General features: G+C 38.4%; 1 protein-coding gene across 31 annotated transcripts in view; it reads right to left on the bottom strand.

Annotated features, from left to right (window-relative positions):
* The window catches only part of HTR2C (5-hydroxytryptamine receptor 2C), a 333,447-nt gene that overhangs the window by 88,251 nt on the left and 225,122 nt on the right, over window positions 1-20,074 (bottom strand). Inside the window, exon 1 of one of the 31 annotated variants that reach the window (XM_038184434.2) lies at window positions 13,310-13,451. The exons of 29 other annotated variants lie outside the window; for them this stretch is intronic. The gene's annotated coding sequence lies outside the window, so the exon portion shown is untranslated. Of the gene's footprint in view, window positions 1-1,475; window positions 1,768-13,309; window positions 13,452-20,074 lie in introns of those variants that run through there. One more of the 31 variants, XM_005016597.6, reaches the window with a different exon arrangement.

Below are 20,074 nucleotides of genomic sequence, written 5' to 3'. Positions count from 1 at the left end.
TTTCTGTTTTTCCCCAAAGAAAAATATTGATTGTGATTGTTTGGTAACAGCTACAACCAATTGCACCATTACAATAACTTGGATTTTATTTTTATGCTAATAGCACACCATGTTTAGCAGCTATACCTTTTCCTAATTTTTACAATTCCTATTTACTAAATTATTAATCTTGTCTGCAATTTGATCCAAACTGTTTTTGGATAGAAGCTGATAATACAGAAAAATATTTTAATAGGTGCACCAGCTACAAAAGAAATCATTCAAACATGACTTGCATTTAAATGAGAGTCATCATGTGAAGCAAATTATCTCTGTAATTAGTTACTTGAGCCAATTGTTGCTAATTATAAGACCAAAGAGCTAAGAGAGACCTCAACTAACCTACACCTTCTCCTAAGAAACAATTAATGGTAACTGTCCTTCTGAACTATAACTGCTTGCAATTAAGCACAGTTTTATGCTTTTAGCAAAAGACTTTCCCAGGCTGTAGTTTTCTTTATATGTTAACAGGAAACATCTAATATTAGTTTTAATGTAAATTTAAGATATTATAATGGGTTTAAATCTTAATATAGATACAATGAGATGTCATTATAATTCTGAAGTGGTTTATTTCAAATATTCTGACTTCAAATAGAAATACTAGATTTAAGTTTAAAAGACAAAACAACAACAAACAAAAAATAGGACTACCGCCACCCTTCACACCCCCTAGTTACAGAACTGATGTGAAGGATATTACCAAGAAGAATGAGTACAGGGTGGATCTGAAAGCTTAATCCTTAATGGTGGCAAAGCAGATGGGGCAGGAAATGTAGCCCAGCACCCCCACACTGATTCACAAGAGCAAAAGGGTCATATCCAAAATAGGAGAGTGTGTCTGGGCTAAGCAGGATATTGGGCACATCTCAGCTCAACAAGCTCAAACACACCTTCCTTCAGCCTCCGTTTTTCATTTGATCCTGCTGACCTGTTTGTCAAAGTGGGAAAATTCATGCTACTTGCCCCACTGATTTTTTCATGCTGGTTTTTCTCAGCATCATGAACATGATGGGTCTCAGGAGGATTTACATGTTCAGCAAGGCTCATCCCCTTGCACCAGGATGCCATCCCTTCTAGCCAACAGTGAAGCACAGCATACAAGCAGACCCAGAGAAGCACAGGAGAGAGATTCTCATGGCCACATTAAGCAAAGCACTCCCCTAGTCTGAAAGTGCAAGCCATCCCACAGAGCTGCCTGGGGATTCACTGACATGCCTAGATGAACCCAAGCCCTGGGGCAAGGATGCTTTGTGTACTCAGCACCCTTCTGCCACAGCGGTGGTGCAGGCAGCTGTAGTCCTGCAAGGTCTGGCTTCAGCTTCAGGCTTTGGTTCAAAAAGGAATTAATTCAGGGAAGCCCTCTTGACTTGAGGATCTCTTAAAGCAAGCATAAATCAGTATCACCTTTTCTTGGTGCCAGGCTTTATACTTACTTTGCATTAGCATGAATGACTGCCAAAAGGAAACAGAGGAACTCAGGTCCATTAGCTGTACTTTATTTTTATCTTCCCAGAAGTCATTGCCCACAGCATTCTGATGCATCAGTGCAGTCCTCATCCAAGTCACTGAAAACCCTCAATGCAGCCCTGGCATATCTGCAGCTTTTAATCCTGGGTGACAGCAGCACAGGCTGCAAAAGGAGAGCTGAATCTATGAATAGTATTATTGGGATGAACAAATTTCATGTTGGTTTGCCCATTCTTCAGTATCACAGAAGAATACACGCTGTCCAAGCTGCAGACATCATATAATGTGGAGTCTAATATATGCAAAGTGAAGGAAGTGGCTTTTCTATCAGCAGGAAACATTCTGGCCAAGTTCAAGGATGAAGTAATGCAGAGAAGAAACACCAACTGCTTAGGAGTGAGCAAGCATACTTATGCCAAGAGTACATAGTCAAAATTCTAATTCTGTCACTGTCTAAAGTACCTCTAAGTTACTGAGCCATTTCTACTAAAATAGGTGAGTTTATTTCTGTCCCCTCAGGTAGGGCTCACCAAAATAATTGGCAGAGTGCTTACAAATGTGTGAAGAAGCACACACTAGGGCCCCACTTAAAGCCACTGCCTTCACAAAATGCTTATTTAATGTTCAAAGATAGACTCTGTTCTTTCTAGAAAAACTATGAGGCTACATTTTGCACTGTTAGCTTTAAGATCAAGTATAAAAAAGACTTGTCTCCTATCACAGTTCTACTGTATAACAAAACTTCCAGAGGGGCTTCAAAATATAACTTGCTGAGCCTCAATTATTTATCTGTAAAATAGCAATGCTCCTACCCTACTTAAGAGAGAAAAGTGTAGTTTATTTAATTTAGTTACTACAGCCTTTCAAGACAGTCTCGGAGAAAATTCTGTGAAAACAGTAAGCAGTAACAACAAATAATATTTGAGCCACTCGCCTAGGTTTTAGTTTTTGTTTGTTTTTTAGATGTTAAGGATTTTCTGTGGATTTTTGCATGTATTCAAACTTTTTTTTTTTCCAAATTAGAACATAATTTTCATAATTGCATCTGTGAAATATATCTCTTATAAGTGCTTTCCCCTCTAATGTGAGTTTCCAAAGGGATTTATATTTAAAATTATGAAGCCTTAAAGCTGGAGTTTCCTCTGCTAGGTCACTGTCAGTGAATAATATTTAAAACTCTTGGAAATATACCACTTCTTGTGGAGCAGCTGAAATTCTACAGTTCCTAATGCCCCCATGTCACAAGGTTAAGAACTGAGCAGCTGCAGCTTCCAACAAAGATTTGAACATCACCAGTTTGGGAGTTAAAAGTCTCCTGAAGCCAGTACTGCCAAGACTTACAGTGAGATGGGCATGTACCCCACCAAAATGTGACATTACCTTCCATATGATTTCCTCAATATACAATTCTGCTGTCTGTATTCTAAGAGTCCAGAAACCCTTTTATATCAATTGCATGTAATTGTGATAAATATAATAATAGTTAAAAAAAATACAGAAATCGTTTACACTTTCTAAACATTTTCTAACAGATAATTTTGCAGGCACAGAGCATCTGCTGTGCAGCATGGGGCTTCCCAAATGCAGTGTTTGAACAGTCAGAATCCAGCCCTCCAAAGAGCCACTACACAAGTCCCAACACTTACATTCAGTTAAAATGCAATGTCTAAACAAGAATTTTGCACAATTTCATGAAATGCTACACAATGTTGTACAGATAAAGCTGCACTGAAGACAAAAGGGAGCCAGGGAAAGGACAGCCTTTGGGGGAAAGGACCAACTCTATACAAAGTCTAGCATAACAAACTCTGCATGTTTGGCAGATTTATTGGTACAAAAAAGACAAGAACAGTGCTTGCATTTTAGGTAAGAAGCTACTAATGATGTAAATGTCCACATCACCATGAGTCTCACAAAACTCATATTCTGTAATCAAACAGTCCAGTGGAAATTTGAATTTTTGTAGTATCAGGAACGGAGAGGAGGGGGTTATTTCCCATGGCTGAGAACCAACAGCTGAAAATAATTGGAATTTAAAATGAATAAGACATTCAAAAGGAGTTAAAAGAACAACTAAACGTCCTTGACATAAAGGTGCTTAGTCATGGTTTTGCATGTATGCCAACACTGCACTACACAGAAAAAATATGAACTCTTAAAAAAATAAATCCTTTCTAACCGTTCTCAAAATAAGCTCTACCTCAAATCACTTGCTTAAATTCCCCTCTATGGATAATTAAGAATCATATCCAATGGTACAGTGCATTATGGTGAAGCTGATCCTACCTAATGACTGGTCAGAGTCCCCAGTGGGCATCAATCATTATACAAGCAGATGAATTAAACATTATTTATTTACATAATGTATTTAAAATATGTATTTACTTGTATGTGATGGAATTCTTATTGTTTTGTTTGGGAGATAAAAGGAACAGGACGCCTAGTGTTAAAATGAATTTTCTAATTGGACTTTAATGAACCCTGTTACACCTCCTGATGCAGCTTTTTCACTTTGAAGATCAGTCAGTTCCTATTTAAAGAATGAGCCTGCATTAAGATTTAAAGGTCTCCCTTTTAGAAGCTGGGATGTGCATGCTGAGTGTTAATTTCAACCAGAGGCAAAATATTTTTCTTTTCAAAATGAAGAATAATCAACACATTAGACTAATGGAATTACTTTACATAATTTTAGATAATGTAAATAGTTTATTTACATTATTTGATTTGTAAGAGAAGCACTTAGGGAAAAGACCCTTAGGAAAAAATAAATACTGCCAATTGTTAGCTGATTAAAAACAATAGCAAATTCTACATTTCAGAAGTATTTTATTTTCCTAAAGTTCCCCTTTGAAAAAAATGCTTGTTTTAGCTTTTCAAAAAGAGGCCACATTTTGACTAGTCTGCTGTGACCAATGTTAAAAACAAACACCTTTAAACTGTCGATACTTTAATTACATTCACATTACCAGGACAGCTGTTACTGGATTTCTTAAAAATCTTTTTAATTTTTTATATATGCAAACTTTACTATAGCAAAGAAATATTTTGTGTGACTCAAAAAGAAAACCTGTTTCAGACTGCTTTGGAGATTTTAATATACATCAGTGAAGGCAAAGAGGACAGCGTGGATGTCTCCTCTCTCATCTGTGCTTTTCTGGGTTCAGTCTCCTCTAGGCTGCAGTGGGGCCCTGAGCACCACAGCAGGGCTCCCAGAATAACCCTAAATATTCTTAGCTACAAGGCGGATGTGGCTTCCTAGCTTTGCAGAACTTCTGGAAATATTTTCTTCCTCTTAATATCAACCATTTCCTCTTACATACATCTCTTCCTCTTGCCTCAAATAGACTTTTATAGCTACTGCATCTCATGTTATGTACCTGAAATGCCAAATTAGGCTCCAATGTCGCAATGAATTATTCCTATCACTTCCATGTTCCAGACTCGGGAATTCAGATTGCTGTAGCTCCAAAATTATCAAATATATTTTATGAGTAACACTCAGTTAATTCTGATTACCTTACACCAAACCTGGGATACTGAAAAGCCTGTCTTCAATCTAGAAAAGTGTAGTAAGTGTACAATTTACAAGAGAACTCAATCTGATGTTGGGCAGGAGCTTGCTCTCATACCTCCCTGTTATTAAATGCTTCATTCATTGAAAAGAACTTTTCATTTATGTTGCTCTCCTATTCTCTTAACAAGTCCCCCATCTCCCATAGAAATACAAAATCCTCATTTAATTACATCCCTAGCCCTAAAAGCTCCTTGCTGCTTTGTAGGAATAAAACATTCCTAGACAATAAGTAGGAATATCATTACAAAATAAGAATAACGGCAGGAGTAAAACTTCCTTCATGAAGAAAACTAGAACTTCACTTAGAATTTTAAAGACTTCATTAACAAAATTATCTCTGGATATTTACAAATATTAAATTAAGATCAAGACTTTAAACAGTTTGTCACAGAGATGAGCACATCAAAGCATTTCCAAAAGGAAGAACCTGAAATTTGCACAGGTGTCAGAGAGTAGAATTGAGAAGAAATACAGGCTAATGAAGTGCAATGCCTGAAGAAATGGCTAGAACAGGTTTTCATTTACATTATCATCCTCTGGCCTAGTGGGATTAAAAATGAGGCTGAATTCACTTCATGAGATTGAATTCACTTCATAAGATTAGATGTTTTATTACACAGAAATACAGATTTCTATAAAAGCTCATTTTCCCTGTTTAATCTCTTCTTTATAACTGAAAGATCGCTGCTTTTATTTCAAAATTATTTGCCTCACCAGGAAACAGAGGAGAAAATACTACATACATTCTCATTAACCTGCTAAAAAGGTGCTGTAGTCTTGGCACAATTCCCGGGCCAGCTCCAGCTGCTTTCTGTAGGCCGTGCACCTATGCAGCTGCAGATATACCCACATGGGTAGTTGCTCTCAAGCGCCATCCTCTCTAGAGCAACCAGCAGCCTATAACTTATAATGGCCTACATATGCATACATATGTATATCCTAATGTTCTGTAGCTAAGCAGAAAGGTAAATCAAGGAAATCTTCAGATACATTGTTGGCCACAGAGCAGCATAAACCAATTAGGCATCAAATAGACATATAAAGATGTATCCCGGAGGAGATCCTTATCCTCTACAAACTGCAACACAGCCCCTGGTCTCCTGCCTTCACCAGACAAATCAGACAGCCCCAGAGGTAAGGGAGAGGAAAAATAACTGTCTTCCTGTGAGTAATTTCATGTAAATAATCTCTGTAAAAATCCATAGTGAATTAATCAACCTTTTTTCACCTGTAACCTAAGGATGAAAAAGCAATTAAGTACGTTCATGGTGCAATATGTTCATGCTTCAGGCAGGAGCTGCAGCAAAGAGAGTACTCACTCCAGAATGCAGAAAGATAAAACACTGTAGCTCTACCTCTCACCACCAGCAAAGGCAGGTGTATGAAGTCCAACACAAAATGTCTATTTATTGTTCATAGTAAAGAATTTTTTAGAAGGGAGCAGAGTTAACAACAAAACAACCCAACCTGAAAACACCATAGCTGGGTAGTCATCTTTATACATCCTCCATAAGCTCAGAAACAAATGTGGAGAAGCTATTAGTACAGTATATGATAGCTCCCTTAAGTTGTGAAATTAATATTTTTTGTACCCAGAACGATTTACAATTAATGTCTGTTTTTATCTTGTGTGACACATGCTGAGTTTGTGGTCTGCTTGCTAATTCTTTTGGAGCAGCAAAGTTTGAACTCCACAAGGAAAGAATTATATCAACTATGAGTGCTGGAATTAATCCCCCTAACTCACCAGAATCTAGTCTCAGTCCTGTTTCAGGGTATTCATTGCTTTGTTAGTCACTAACACAACCTGAATTTTAAACGGCCTTGTTGGGAGAATATTGGATGATGTTTTAGATGTTTATTCAGTTGAGTGTAAAGCTTTCCAAAATACATTTTCTGATGCGTGACTATTTGAAAACCCTGCTTTTAAGATTAAAAGCTAAATCAACAAAACAATACATTTAATTTAGCACAGCCCATTCGGGGATGCTACTAGAGATGCATGTTAAAATGCTCATTTCTAGATGCTGATTGTACTTATGTCTGACTGCCATAGCGAGTGGATTGCTCTCAGGGAAAGTGCCATGATCAGACTGCAAGCTCCCTTCAACAAAGGCTCAGGAGCTGCAAATCCCCAGGTACCAGGTAGGAAACCTGCAGGTGCTGAGGGAACCTTTAGCCACATGTCCTGTTTTGCAGGCTCAGTACAACCACAGCAATTTCCTTGCTGTATTGGATTTATCAGTCTGTGGGCCAGGAAGGAACATCCCTGTACCCCTGGAGACAAGTCTTCATGGACCAAATATTTCTTCAGGCCCTGGAACCTCAGCGCAGAGGAGCAGAGGTAATGGTGCTTGCTTTCTAAATCAATTTAATGTGTGAAAAGAAATATAGTACAGGAGAATGGTGGTCCCTTTGACACACGTGGGAATTCATCATCATATAGTCAAAGTGTGGCATCTGTGCAGCCACTTCTCCGCTGCTATCTCCCATCATGAAGGTTTCACAGAGACTCATAGTTCTTTTCAAGGGCATTTAGATCAGAAAGATGCCCCTGAACTCATCTTCCCTTCAGCGGAACACAGACAGGACTCCCAATTACTGTAAAGTATTTTTTTGTTTGTTTGCTTTTTTGTTTTAAACATTAATGCTTGGTAAAGCATAAAACAAACAGAAACACTATCAGAAGCAAAAATACGATCGCAGACCAGCTTTGTTGCCAGTTGGAAATTACGTGATAAGCTGCCTGCAAGCTCATTACCACCCAGCTTCCAAAATAAATTGGATATTTTCAAAACCAGAAAGATGAATAATCAAGGAAATTCTATAATGTCATTCACCCAGGAAATAACATTATAAAATAATCTTTGCTGCTGTTGCAGATTGACTTTAGACACGGAATTTATTAACCATTGATAAATGTCAATCATTTTTTTCTCCCCAGAGATAGCAAACTGCATTGTGCTAACAACCCTATGCCCCTTAGCTGGCTCACTAACACTGTACTTAATGTTTCGGATGAAAAGAATAATAGGATTCAAAATAGAGTATTGCTCCTAAGCCTTAATAAAAGGGAAGCCACAAAGTACAAACCTGGGTAATTACTTCCACTCAGAAGAAAATTACTCAGGCAATTCCCCACTTTAAAGCATTCCTGGGGGGTGGAGGGGTGGGGAAAAAAAAGCATTGCAGCTTGTTTTTATTTTTGGGTTGTTTTGTGAGTACATTACTGAACAAATAATCATTGCAAACAAGAAAATAGGACCCATGCACTCTTTAAAACTGTCTGCACTGGACTCACTCTGCTTTCAACTGTATTTTACTGTATTACTGCCAGAGCCACACGTGGGAGGTGTCTCGTGGCACTTCACAAGCAAGCCAGGGCCATCTTCAGCTGCATAACTCTGGCACCTGATATCTTCAAGGGCAAGTTCGACTCTTTGGCCACTTTGCTCTTTCGCCAGCCTCCTCTGCCCTGCATAGCAAGATGAATCAGATGCCCCACTAGATGTATCTTACAATGCTAGAAAGCTACCACCAAAATGGTTGAGATCACTGTTTGCCTGTCTAGGAAATCCTCAGCTAGCCTGGAGCCTCTAAAACAGCTCTGACTCTAACCACCTCTTGAATGCCTCTACGGACCTTGTGCTTAAGACTCTGGGATCTCCAAAAGACCTTCTTGTTTTGGGTAGCTGGTTCAATCTACAGCTGCCATAAGACAGGCAAGAATTGCTGAATGGTTTGGGATCAAAAGCTCCCCAAACTGTTTATAGCATGAGCAGCTACTGCTGAGAATCTGAGTGATAGCGCCCACATATTTACAGTTTACTGAAGAAATAGATCCTCTCAGCAAACTGGAGCCTGCAAGAACTTTGCAGAACATGTCAAGTTCCACTGATGGAGACAGGTCACATACAGATGAAGTAAGTGATAAAGCAAATAGCTGCAAAATGTATGTGAGGGCCCCATACACCCACATCTGAAATGTCACCCTGCATATGAAGTAGTTTATAATTTCCCATAATGCCCAAGGAAGTCAAAATGCATAGAAACGTGATTTATTTTAAAACACAACAACCAAAGGAGCTCTCACAGAAAGGAAAATGTTCAGATTTTTAAGCAAATCTGCTCAAGTATTTGTGCTATTTTCAGGACCTTATGTGTGCACAGTGGAAAATTAAATCATTTCCAAAGTTACTTTGCATGGCACCATATGCAAACCAGAACAGTTCAGATGACTTAACACAATCTGCTCTATAGTGTTCTGTGTTAGCTTTTGTCTCTACTATTAATTTGACAGGCTGGCATATGAACGTCACCCTTGATCTCAGAATTCATTCAATTCCTACCTACTACTATTTGTCCTCCTACTATAGTTTCTTTTACCATCACACTGCCAACATGCAAATACACTCAACAGTTGAGGATAAAAAACTTTTAAGTTATTGGAGAAGTAGATGGAGGAAATGGCAATTGGTGGTTCACACTCAGAGCTCCTGTCTCTGAAATAAGTGGAAAGTTTGCCATTGACTTCCATGGGACCAAAGCAATCTCCTTGCAGCTACATCAGATCCTATTTCTGTGCATGGTGAGATGACACCAGTCCATTCCTGCTAACTTCTTGTTTGTACTCTTCAAAACAAAGGCATATACTCCATGTAGGTACATTGCAGCTAGGAAGTCTATGTTACTAGTGATTTAATACTGACATTTTCTCAGGCCCAGTATTTAGTAATCAGTTGCCAGGTATTCCTCCTCTGTGTATTATCATACCGTTTTACAGTACCATTATTTTTACATACAAAGTTTTCAAATGTCTACCAATGTAACACAGGGCTTGCCAAAATTTTTTGCTACACCTACTTCAGCAACAACTTTGAGCGTACCAGTTCAGTAAGACAAGGAGCATTTGCATGTGAATAGTGCTGCGCTCCCAGACACAGGCTTCACTTGTCAACTGCTGGCTGAAAGAACAGTCCTTTTTGCAGTTGCATATGTGCTGAAGGCTGAAACTATTTTTAATCGTCAGTGCTGCTGCATTTTAGAGCATCAAACACATAATAGCAAATCCCAGACACAAAAGCAATGATTTTTCAGCTGACCACCCATACTATCACAATAATTTTCAGTGCATGTGGGGGCTCAAGAAGGAGGGCATCAGCTGCAGATTTATATGAGGAAAGGGCAGAGTGTTCCATCCACCCATCGGCACTACCCAGGGGAGCAGATCAGCTTCCATGGCTTGTAACCCAGTTCCAGCTGTACAGGCCCATCCTCCCCATTCAGATCAGGGCTGGTGCCAAAAAACCTTTTGGACCCAATACAGAGCCAGCCCAGCTGCAATCTCCTAATATGTCTGTATAACCCCTCCAAAGTTTTTCCTACAAAGGGATCCAAGCCAGTGAACGTTAACATATCTGCATTCTCAAAATCTTCTGCAAGCAAGATTTATTTCACAGTTACAGAGGAGGAAACAACAGTACAGAAAGAAATTAAACATCTTGCTCATCAATGCACAGTGCCAGTCTCGAAGGCAAGAACACAACCCATACCACAGCTCTCAGCCTTGCGCCTTAATCACCAGAACTTACTCAGTTCTAGGCAGTTAGGGATGAACTGCAAAGGTGATATAGCATGATCCAAACAAAAATGCCCTAAAACTCAACACAACAAAAATATAATGCCAACAGATCATGAAATAACCAGTGAGGCACAGAGTGAGGGTGCAACAGACCCCAAGAAAAAGAAGCCTTTGCACTACTTCATTTGAATTTGGGCTGAAGTAGTTTTGAAGCCTCTGTCCATCATATTTGAAAAGTCATGGCAGTAAGGCAAAGACTCTGGTGACTGGAAAAAGGGAAACATCACTCCCATTTCTAAAAAGGGTAGAAATGAAGACCAGTGAGCTTCACGTCTGTGCCTGCGAAGATCATGGAACAGATCATCCTGGAAGCAATGTTAAGGCACATGCAAGACCAGGAGGCATCTGAGACAGCCAGCATGGCTTCACCAAGGGCAAATCATGTCTGACCAATTTGGTGTCCTATGATGGAGTGACCCTTAGGGGTCAGTCTTTCGACCAGTGCTGATTAATATATTTATCCATGACATAGACAGTGGGATTGAGTGCACTCTCAGCAAGTTTGCCAACACCAAGCTGGGTGGTACAGTTGATACACCAGAAGGAAGGGATGCCATCCAAAGGAATGTTAAAGCTTCCTCATTCGCATAGAAAAAGTCAATGCACAATTGACTCAGATCATGCAATCACTTCTCAGCCTGCACAGAAACTTATCATCACCAGCAAAGTCTGTTGAAGTAAGTAAATACCTGGTAGCATTACAGTGCTCTGTGGCTGCCAGGCAGTTCCATGGATTAACTCATGGGAGCAGCACTTCAGAAAGCAGCATCTTCCTAAGAAGGAAATGTTTAGACTGAGGTGGTTCTGTGGCTAAGGCACTGTGCAATGAATTAGGAAACATACAGCCTTTACTTGTTTCTGCCCCAGATTTCCCTGTGACTTTAAGAGACCCAAATGAATTCAAAATATAATTACCTGTTTCTGTCAAAAATAACATCTGATTTACTGTAACTGTAAAACAAAAAAAGGAACTGGAGTAATGTTTAATTTGCTTTTCCCCTGTACATGTATGGAAGTGTTTTCATTTTTCCCTGTGGCTTTGCAGTTATCCTGAATCAGTGCCAACAGCTGCCCTTGCATGTATATTATACATGTATGTGACTGACACGTCCACAGGAAAAAGATCTCAAGTCACCAACTTGAGGAAAATAATGGAAAAAAAATTGCATGAAAATTTGAAAGAATTGGTTTTTTTTTGTTTGTTTGTTTGTTTGATTGTGAGAAATACACAAAATTAGTCAAAGAGACTGACCAGGATGGAATTATTTTAATTACTTTAAATTCTCAATTTCTTCTATTGCACTAAGTAGTCAATTATTTTCTCCCCCCTTTTTAGATGTTACCTCATAATCTCATGTCTCCTTAAATAGGACTTTTATGAAAGCATCAAAGAAAATACAGACACTGTCGTTCTGAAACACTCACAGCCAGAAACTGGGAGGCACTTTCCACAGAAGATCTACACTACGCTCTTGCCCTGTGTAAGACTTCTTCTTGTGTTTTTGCTCATTGTATGCCTTTCACATATCATCAAGCTGACAAACAGAACAATGCCTGATGCAGGATGTACAGTATGAAGCAGCATGACAAGAACAGCGCCAGCAAAACCAGCAGAATTACATTGTCAGAAGAGCCATTTCCCTTTGTCGCATTCCTAGATCAGTCTTCATGTAACTGAAACATGCAATCCAGGCACCATTATAGAAAGGAAGGATGCTTCAGTAAATATGACTCTGAACTGGAAATCAGAAGCCTTCATGTCCATCATTGACTTACTGTATGAGAATGGATTTTGCCACAAACTCATTTGGGATTATGCTTCCCACACTATGTGGCAAAACAGAGCTTTCCTATCATCTCCCATCAGCATTCACCGCCATCCTACCCTCACTGCAAAACCAGCTCTCATGCCAGCCCATGTAGTCCAACTTCCTCACTACTCTCGAGTTTAGGAGCTGGAAAGTTAAGATGTCCCATTATCCCAAGTTATGAATCACTGTATCCTTGAGAGATGAGCACCCTGCAGTTAGTTTTCCATTGACTCCATCAACTAGGCAATAAAATTCAGTAATTTCAATTTTTTTTTCAAAGGTGCAAAGAAAAAATGAGAAAACCTTATTGACATGAAACACATGCAAAAAATCCTCCTCCAGTGCTAAAGCAACTGTCTTACATCTCTGGCTCTCCTCAGTTAAGTGAGAACTACTGCTATTGAGGGAAAAAAGGGTTTCTTTGTTAAGGTGCCAGTGCTCTCAGCTCAGACGTCAAACATCTCTTGCCTGCTTAGTAGTGCTTCCTTCTCACCTGTGACTGTTACAGAAGTGCACACCCTGGTTCTGCACACAGCCTGCCTGCCTTAATTCCTGCACATGGATTTACATATCGCTTGCTAATTAGCACATTTGCTGCTTCAAATTGCTTGTTCTGGTGCAGGCTTCCAAAGACAACAGATAAAATGTATGCATCATATAAAAAATATTAAGCATAAAATCATCCATATTAGAATATCAGATTCTCCACTATTACTTCTCTGTAAGGGTGTCATAAAACCCATCAATCACCTGGTGAAACTGGAAAGTAGATACCTTAGGTGACAACATCCCCTTTCCAAGTTGTGGCTGTATAGACTCTCTCTTGGGAGCCCTTCACATGTGCATTGAAGCCCAGCAGCTTAACATGTGGCAGCCCACCAAGGCTGAGGAATGGTAGCCATGTGAATGTGTGATTTTGGCCTGTGGTGAAGATGAAAGAGAGTTAAAGTTACATTTAGAAATGGCAGCATTTACCAGAGGCTGCAGACTTTCATACAATTCCCAGAGCTCAGGTGATGCATGGTGAACTGTAAACTAATCTTGAATCTGAAACTTTATCCATTTACTTTGCCATGATAATACCCTGCTGTCCAAAATCCCCCAGAATCAATGCAACTCCCTCTCTATGTTATGGGCCTTATGTTTCTTGCTATATCCACATTATTTACTTTGATTAATGATCACTTTGTGTACTATTAGATGAGCAAGCAAAGTGTGACTTCAAACATCTGAAATAAGAGCAGGGAGATATTAAAGCTTATAGCACAATCAAATGGCCTTGCAGTTCCCTAACCCCTCCTTTCCAGCTCTTGTAAAACCAGCTTTAACTACAGGATATGTTTCCTGAAAATCTTCCAAAGACCCTTGCTTACTAATGTAATAAACAATAGTATTTAGAGTTCCACTGGGTTAAGAATATTCTTCCCTAGCTTTTAAATTTCCTCAGGACTACAAAGATAGCAGCAGTGGAGAAGTCAGCCAAACTGCGCATACATTTTACCGAACAGACTACCACAGATAAATCATCACGCACTGCTTGGAAAGTTTCAAAAGAAAATGAAGGGCTAAATTTTCCCACAGTAACCATAAGAAATGGCCTAAAATAAAAAAAAAAGGTAGGAAATTCCAGCATTGCCTACACATGCTTAGTTTAAGTCAGAAACATAGGGGGTTTCAATGATTCATATAACCTTCATGGGCTTGGGGATTACATGGCTGAGAGTTATAAACAGTTGAACTAAATTAAATACTCTTAGTGAGCTTGTCTTCCCTTTCTAGTTTATTCCTGTGCAATACACAATTATTCTTCCCTTCCTCCTCCCCCAAAATATAAAGTAGCAGAATGCATCTTTCTGTAAAAGATTTCTAATCAGAAAGTTTGCTCACAAAAATAATGATGCTTTTAAGAATATTTCTCCCCACAACCACCAGATCACATAAATACAATTAATACATGTCAAACAGATCAGCAACCAGGTCTTTTAACAAATGAAAAATAAATAAATTGTGTAATGAAATTTTTGCCTTCAGTGAGAACCAGGATTAGACTTGCAGTTTAGACTTGTGAGCTATCACCTTCACTATAAACACACCAGATGACTTGTACTGCACTTAAATTTGTCCAGTGAAGCTTTCTCATGGTTTGGAGTTTTAGGCAAGTTCCCCAACTATTTCACACACAAAAAAAAAAAAAAAAAAAAAAAATTGTGGATATAAGAGGTTAGTTGTTTTGCTAACAAAGGAAAAAGAGGTGTAAAGTGGAATTCAAGCTTTTTAAACCTTTATCAAGGAAATATACCAGTATCATACTTCAGTTCTTAGCAGCTTACTGCCTTCTGTTATTAGCAGCATGTGAAGTGCCAAAGTGCCAAGGTAAAGCAAAGAGGAAAAAAAAAAAAAAAAAAAAAAAAAAAAAGACGTTTTAGTTGAATTTCAAGACCTTCAAAACCCAGAAACATACCTATAAATGCTTCAATATCTGATCTTGTATCTGACCAAGCTGCAGCGATGTGCTATACAGAGCAGATCTACAGCAGCACTCACTGCTGCCTCTGCTCACCTTTCCTTGGACATTCAGAGCCCTGCAGATAGTCAGGGAAAGGAGGTAGCTAAGAGTTGTCCATAGGCTACTGCAGGTGCAGATACAGGTAAACAACAGACTACCTGGTTCATGTGCATCACTCAGTTGCTGAAGAGCCCAGAGTCTCACAGGAGAAAAAAATCAAAACAAAAGAAAAACAAAACCCAAACAACTTGGCATTTCAGAGATGGAATTCAGCTCTTAAGATGTCAGGATGATTTGTGAAATTCTACAACAATACAGAGCCTAATTATTTGTTCAAAACCACTAAACTTGCACTATGGATTTGCAGAAGTCTAGTGCACATGTACAGAGTGAGCTGAAAATAGCAGTTTGGACAAAAATAAACCTACAAGAAAAACTGTCGGAGTACATGGGATCAAAAATCTCAGTCTTTAGAAACCAAGCATTTTGTTAAGGTGAGAAACTCCCAACATTCTGTTTTAAGCTTAAAGAAAAACAAATCCCAGAATACTTGAGAAATAAATACCATCCTGTGATTCACAAGGGAACGATTCCCATTTTTCCCCCTATAATTGACAAAGGGGAAAATATTTAGAATATTTTCTTCCAAAATAGTGCTCACTTGGTTATATAGATCAGAGTTCTGCCTACGGAAGTTATAATGAAACTGAAGAACTATTTCAGTACAATCTCAAATCCAATACATCATGTGAATATTTTAAATAGATGTTATGCATCAAACTGTATTCTCAATAATATTTTAGTACAGTATTTATTTCATTTTAACACTATATAATATATATTATACATAAAATTATATGCAATTTATATTTATTTTAACACTACTTAGAAAAATGTATTGACTTGTTATATATCAAAATTGCAATTTAAAGTGAGTATATGAGAAATATATTGTCCCATCCTGAGGCAGAGCTCTGGTCCTTGGAAGCAGGACGCGTACTGCTGCCTTCACTTCTACACCTTGCAAACTGGAACAATTTTAAAAGAGAGATATTGCTAGAGCTATTCCTCCCCCCAACCTCCCCCCTCCCCCCCCCCCCCCAAGACTTTATTATATGTAATTCTAGAAAGTAGAAGAACTTCATGCACAAGATCAAATCTGAATGACTGCCTTTAAACCATACTTCTAGAAAACCACTGCTTTAAAGATTAGAGCAGTAGAGTGGTTCAAGCTGTGAAAGACTGCAAGGAAACTAGAAGTCAGCTGTGAACAGGACAGAACTCAAAGCTAATGATTTCCAAACACACGTGCAAAAAAAAAAAAAGCGGGGGGGGGGGAATAAAAACCTAAAAAACATTCTTTGAATTGAGAAGAGCGTGTTTTCAGTGAGCTTCAAATGACATCATGCGTCATGGAGGTGATATTCACAATCAGAGCATGTGGGGAGGTGGGTGTTGCTTTGTTTTGTTTTATGAATTGTACTTCTTGGCAGAATTCTCACAATACAGGGCTCAAAGCTCTGATGCTTTTACTTGAAGTAAGGCTTCAGTACTGCCTACTGACTTAATTCTCTTCAAAATGGTCTGAGATCTACTGTAGCCTATTCAGAGAACCACACAATTTTGCAATTCTGCACTATTCTGCACTTCTTCTACAACTCATAGTATTCATGGCCTGCATAAAGCTCTTCAAAACCTCATGAAAATGCCTTAAGAAACAAATGGGTTTTTTTGTTTGTTTTTAAGAATTTGTGCAAACCTAAGCTCCAGAGGAAGTCTAAGGGCACAGAGGGTTAAACAGCAATTAGTATTTTATTACTGAATCTACTTTTTTTTTTTCTTTCTTTCAAACTAGGTAGGAGTATTGGAAAAAAAGGTGTCAAATACAGCGTAACCCATTATTTTTTTCTTCAAAATATTTTTTCCTAAGAGAACTGCATTTGCAAACCTTAGGTGAAACCACACAGCATTAAAACTTCCAGGCATGCACTTCTGTTATGCAATCATTAGTAATCAGAACAACACAACAACCCTTCCAAACAACAATCAAATATACATGCTGAATTTCACATGTAAAGAGTATGAATATTTGAAATACATAAATGTTCTTGTTATAAAAATACTCACACATCTCTATGCATCAAATTTTAAAATAGCTTTTCCTTTAATATTCCAGATCAGATTGCACTGCCTTAGATGCGAAAATACTTCAATGCTTCTTATATATGTATTTTCAAAATACATATCAAAATTCTTTTTTTGCTGAGGTTCAAGAGAGCGATAAAGAGTTTTCAAAAGGCAGAGATTATAATTACCATGCTGCTTATTCACTCTTTCTAGTCAAAGTTAGTGCAAAAAAAGTCTCTGCGTTGCATAAAGGATTTCACCTTGGGCAAACACTGGACAGTTTAGTTTTACACAGCTTCTCTGTGCTAGGGCTCCTGCCAATGGTTCTAGCACAGCTCACCTGCTGCCTCTGGATGGGGGAATGCACAGCCCTTGCCCATGATTCCTGGTTGGCTAGCAGCTAAGGAAACTCCTGTGTAGCTGTGAAACAGAAAGCCCAAACTTTAACCATCCTATCAGGTTCGTGGGTGGGATTCATATGCCCAGCTGCAGAATCCTTCAAAACTGATCACAGAACAGAGAGATGGACAAGAGTCACTCATAGGTCCTTACAGTGATGGAAAATTTGTACTTGATGCATCCAATTTTCTATCTACTGACACCCTCTGAGCCATCTTTCCATCAGCTGCAGTCAGTGCATACATTTTATTCAAAACCTGTGGACTAGTGTTTCTTAAATGAAGTTTTCTATGCAATTTGAAATCATGGGAGTTCCTGAAAAATGTGGTTCAATCTTTTTCAAACTAAAACTGAAGCATAAAGAAAACAGATGGGGAAAAGAAAAAAGTTAAAAGAAAATAATAATTGCTTTTCTTCCTATCTAGTATCTAAGATAGATTCTTACTTGACACATGTTGAAACCATCCCAGTAATTTTAAGAGACCTACTACTGTGCATATGCAGTAATGATCAATTATTTGTGATACACTTGGGATGCAATACATGTTTCCTGGACTAGGCTCAAGCCATGCCTAAATATTTAGCTTTGTCCATTGCATTTTTCCTCTTCCTGAATATAAAAGCAGTCAGAAACACCTGCTGTCTGTTTAGCCACGTAGTTAGCAATCTCAGCAGTACTGCAATGTTTCCACATACGAATGAGTTCTCAATTCCAAGCTGATAAGAAAATAACCTTCATGATGCTTTATGAAAGCAAACATTATGAGCACAAGGAAACACAAGCTTCTTCTCTCTCCCCAGGTTAACACTTGAATTCTATGAGTTGCACAGATTCTGCTGTAGAGCTTTGCTTCAACATACCAACTTCCACTTTGTACGTTAATATAGACGCAGAATTAAATCCATGGCATCTTCCACAGTTATGCACGTACTAATGTTAACCTTCAAAATTTATTTGCAAGCTTGAAAATAGTCTTATAATTACAATAGTTTCAATCAGGTCTCAAAAAGTCATGAGTGTATTTTTGCCTCTTGACACAACAGAATATAATTTTTCCCCAAGAAAATAAATTCGCTTTTGTCATGTCCCTTGTCACAGTGCTATTTCAGAAATAAGCTCAGAAAAATATTTTAGAATTTACTTATTTTGTCACCAAAGGGGAAAAAAAAAAAAAAGGATTTGAAAATAAGCCTCTCACCCTTTCACCAAGCAATAAATAAATCAGAACTCTAGATCTTCATTGCGTTCTGCAGCAAGGAATTTAATCTTGCCCCACACATTTCCTATTTCTGAGGAAACAGTGCTGTAACATGCATGGCATGTATGGACCTAAGAATGGAGGGCATCTGACTGCAGACGCCCCATTCTGCAAGATAAATCACTTCACCTTTCTAAAATATTGGCATCAGTTATTTCATGCCACTCATTGAGGAACTAGAAACTTTCACTAGTGCTTCAATATCACCTCAGCTATTACAAACATTTGATTTTATGTGATCTGACATGACTTTGTACTTCTTTCTGCTCTGATTTGCTCTGATTGATTTATAAGGGTGGCTGATAAAGCATTAATACATTTATCTGGTTTTATGCAAACAGAAACAGTGAATTTGCTTTTTCATGCACTGGGATGAAATTCAATGTGATCATAAGAATATGCTAATATAGTAAAATATCTGATGAATAATTCAGGCTCTTAGGAGTGAAACACTGAAGGAGACATTTTCGGATGACTATGTTGACAGGCTCTGATGTCCAATATGTTCGATGCAATGGAGAATGAGTTGGAAAGCCCATGAATGTCATTTTTCTAGTTTGTTTACTTCTCATCAGTAATAAATGGCATCGTGTATTCATTTTAGATTCCCTACTGGAAAGACTGGAACATTTATGCTAGAAATTAAAAGTGCATCACAATGACGTCAATGCCCAGATGCAGGAATGAGTCAGTCGCGTGCTTCTAATTGAGACAGCATTTAGAAGAGTTAAGAAAAAAACAAACAACAAACACAATATTTACAATAAGGAGAACTCATGAATGAGTTACACTATACGTGCTGTCAAGTTCGGGTTGGGAAGGGTTCTGCCTTCTCCAGTACCTCTATGTACATGCTAGCATCTGGCTAGACTGTCAGAAAGTCAGACTGGAAAAAAAGAGGTTAACTCCTGGACTTATTTTCAAGCAGCCTTTTTTTCCCCCACCAGGCTGAGATTTCATAAAGTCAAAAACAATTTGTCTGGATCTCAACGATTTTAAGTGTTGGCCTACTGACTGGGATTTTGCGAAGAGAGACCAAGCAAACTCATCACAAACAAGCAAAAATAAAGGATAAGAGTTAGGTTTCCTTGTGCCAAACAAACCATTTAAAGCCTCCCTTGCTCCCTCAAGGTGCTCAATTGTTAAGCTCATCGTGTCACATTAAATCACAATCATTTTAAATAATCTGTGATTTATGTAATCCTACACAGGGCTACTGAGCAAAATTAACCTATGCTAATATATCCC

The sequence above is a fragment of the Anas platyrhynchos genome, chromosome 10 (assembly GCF_047663525.1).
Source record: "Anas platyrhynchos isolate ZD024472 breed Pekin duck chromosome 10, IASCAAS_PekinDuck_T2T, whole genome shotgun sequence".
Lineage (NCBI taxonomy): Eukaryota > Metazoa > Chordata > Aves > Anseriformes > Anatidae > Anas > Anas platyrhynchos.
Note: the sequence above shows the minus strand (reverse complement) of the source record. Positions and strands in the feature narration are given on the sequence as shown.